This window comes from Nicotiana sylvestris, chromosome 1 (genome assembly GCF_000393655.2).
Source record: "Nicotiana sylvestris chromosome 1, ASM39365v2, whole genome shotgun sequence".
NCBI classification, from domain to species: domain Eukaryota; kingdom Viridiplantae; phylum Streptophyta; class Magnoliopsida; order Solanales; family Solanaceae; genus Nicotiana; species Nicotiana sylvestris.
In genome coordinates, this window is record NC_091057.1 from 49,479,391 (window position 1) to 49,483,056 (window position 3,666).

Below are 3,666 nucleotides of genomic sequence, written 5' to 3' on the forward strand. Positions count from 1 at the left end.
CCACCCCGGAATGAACCCAAATTTTGCACACAAGTCCCAAATGACATAAAGAGGCTATTCAAATTCCTGAAACCACAATCTGAATCTGATATCCTCAAAGTCAACTCTCGGTCAAACTTATGAACTTTCTAAACCTTCAAATTTCAACCTTACGCAAATTTATGCCGAAACTTCTAGAAACATCCAAATGCAAATTCAGGCATACGACCGAGTCTTAAATAACCATCTGGACCTAAAGGAACCATCAAAATTCCGTTCCGAGGTTAAATTCACAAAAGTCAAACTTGGTCAACTTTTTAAAGCTTCCTAGTTGAGAATCGTTCTTCCAAATCAATTCTGAATAACCTGAAGACCAAAACCAATGATTCACACAAGTCATAATACATCATACAGAGCTATTCATGCCCTCAAACTACCGAGCGAAGTACAAATGCTCGAAACGGTCAGTCGGGTCGTTACAGCTCTGCTGCCCTTGGCGTTTTGGTTGGTGCCTGGCGCGAACCTGGGCACCAAAGTCATACTCCCTCCAAATTCTTCTGTTTTTACTTCAATTTGCATGCAAGCTTTCCAAATCACTTCCAATTGACTCCTACACATATAAACACCATTATTAAGTTCGAGTCTCAAATATTCACACCAAAGTTAACAAGATCGAGGCATATTTCAAGGCAAATCACATGCAAAAATATAGATTTTTAGCCTGACATCATCACCCCACACTTAAACTCTTGCTCGTCCTCGAGCAACCTAAAACCATGCTAACCAAACAATGCACACAAGACATTATACGATGGAGGAATATTTGGCAATTCAACACACTACACTTATGGCCATGGTTGATACCAACAATTAAGCCCCTGCATACACACTCATACCAATTACACTAGAGTTAACTGAATTTTTATCCTCAATGTCCTCGATTGACTCTAGTATCACGCCTTCAATATTAGCATCCTCAAATTCTAGTAGGCTAGGTTGTTGGTGTTCTACTACGATCTCCTCCATCAGAGTATCAATTGCTGACTCTAATTCACATTGTTTTTTTTGCTACTATCCACCATATTGGCTTGCTAAGCATTCAAAACTTCGACCACTTGACTCACTTGAGTCTTCAAGTTGTGAAGAGTTGTCTCTTGCCTTTGTATCTGTAATTGTGTCTTATTATTTTATTCCATAAGGCACATTAACATATCCTTGATCTCCTTTAGGTCAAGATCCCCAGGTTCTTTGTTCCTAGTAACTTCCCAAGTAAAAGTAAAACCATAAAAGTGATCATCTTGACCACCACACATATCATATATATTCCACACATGAGATTGAGTTGGTGCATATAACTCGCTCACGGGACTATATTTGTCACACCCCTTTTTTTACAAACTTAACCCTCTTAATAATAATAAAAGGATTTTGTGAAGCTCAAAAGGGTTTTTAATTAAAAAGTGACAAAATTGTGTTCAAAAGGATTTTTCAGAGTTGCCACCTAACATTTGATTTCGGTGTGTCAGGTCACCGTTTTTTTAAAAATGATTTTTCCTTTTAAAACATTTTGGACTCCAAAACTGAGTCTACACCAGAGATTTGGGTAAGGGGGTTCATTTGATTCGGGGAGAAGGTGTTAGGCACTCCCCAAGTCCCGTAACTAGTACGGTTGCGTACATGATCAAGTTGGCTTTTAAAATATTCGAATTGAGGTAAAAACACACAAAAAAGAAAATTAAACACAAGAAAGGATCGAGGTCGTCCCCACTTAATAAAAAAAAATAGGAAAAGAAAAGTAATGTAAAATCCTAAATACTAATACATACTATGCTTTTCCACAAGTTCGTCACGGCCTCCAAATACATGATACTAAGGGGCATACCCCTTATAATATATATATATATATATATATATATACAAAGTCTACCGGGCATTCCCCTGAATATGAACTAACTAAAGGGAACGACCTCTCGCCTTGAATAAGATAAAAGAGAAAAACCTAAAGTTTGCCTACCCGAGTCATCGGCCTAAACATGCTACTAGCGGGTAATAATAAACGTAAAGAAAGGAATAACAGAAATCAATTTAAAGTAAAATCATTTTAATTGTTGGTTATCAAACAATCTATCTTAAGCATCCATAATCATTTTTAAAACCTCCAGATCCCGAACCCCACGACCCAATTTTATGGCCCGCCAGGTAACAATTCTTCCTTACATTGTCGTTTATTTATCTCACTAAGATTTATCATTCAAGCAAACGGGTTTGACAAAATAGCTTCAAAGTGAACCAACTTAAACAAGATGCAAAATAAACTGAAGAACGAAATGTTTCCTACTTAACTTAAATGAGTGCCATGATAACATAACAAACAAACTAAAATCAAAACAAATAAGCCTTGCACCAAATCACTTCATTAAATAATTTTATCAAAAACACATTCAAGCCAAAACGTAACTAAAGGAAGAGAGTAAGAGAATGGACCTTTAATTGAATTTGAAACCACAAGATCGCGAACAGGACCTCGGCTACAACGGACACCTCGACTCGACTCTTTGTGTTTAGACTGGAATGCTCGATTTCAAAACAAAATCGAACAGTTTGCCTCCGTGAGTTCTGAAACGAGAATCGATTGAAGCTTTGAGTAACAAATAGTTCCAAAACTCATAGAATTGGATGGAAAACAGAGATCCATCCACCAACTCGTCGGTGGCCAAAGCAGCAGCATTGGGTGGCTATGTAGTTCCGATGTGAAGTTGACTGTGAAAAGTTAATGAGCTATGGACGTTTCACGGTGATTTTAATGGCTATAGTGGCTGGTTTAATTGTGGAATTTGGTGTGATAGAAGTAGACCAAGGAGGGATTCATGCGGCACTCGAATGGAATCCAATTGAAGTTGCCTCATTAGGGTTTTTTCTCCCCTCCTTTCTGTTTCTTGACCGTGTCCCCTTTTTATTTGTGAATCAATTGTGGAGCCAATTTTTGAATGCTCCTGCACGTGACTCATCTTGTGAATGTGGTGAGGTGATAAAGTGGCACTGGTTGATGAAGAGGAAAAATAGGAAATTTATGTTCTTGATTTCTTTTGGAAGAGTAATCAAAATACTAGTTAATATTTTTAGGCAAGACATAATATGAGAAAGACGCTAACAAAAAAATACTCATTTATTGAAAACTAAATTGACAGAAAGACCTTTTTTTTTTTGTTTAAGCTTGCTTTCCTTATTTTTGCCTTGGCTTTTCGTTCTTTCTCTTTCTTTTTTTCTTTTCTGTTTTTCATTTTATTTTCTTCTAAAGGTGAGACAAAATATTAATTATCTAAAATAATAGGAATACTAAAGAGAAACAAAATAGCTATATTTAGAAATCTAAATACTAATCAATATTTTATCAGAAACCTACAACTTAAAATTCACACTACTAAGTAAAAGTATTTTTTGAAACTTTTCTTTTTATCTTTTGTAAAAATAAAATAAAACTAACTAGTCAAATATCAATAAGCTAAAACAAACTAAATATTTTTGAAATTTTCATTTTTGTGATAAAACAAAGTAAAAGAGTCAAAACTAGTTAAAATAGTGATATTAGACCTAAACTAAACATTTAAGTGCTAAAATGTGTAAAATCTCGGGGAGGGTCAAAAATTACATGTCTACAATATTGATAATTTTGGCATAAGTGATTTC

At 35.5% G+C, this 3,666-nt stretch overlaps 1 long non-coding RNA gene across 1 annotated transcript; it reads right to left on the reverse strand.

Moving 5' to 3' along the window:
* Window positions 1-323: 323 nt before the first annotated feature.
* LOC104215583 (uncharacterized) lies at window positions 324-2,900 on the reverse strand. Its single transcript, XR_708230.2, has 2 exons — window positions 2,464-2,900; window positions 324-589 (listed from the first exon to the last, which is right to left on the reverse strand). It is a non-coding gene; the product is annotated as an uncharacterized lncRNA (long non-coding RNA).
* Between the last annotated feature and the right edge of the window lie 766 nt (window positions 2,901-3,666).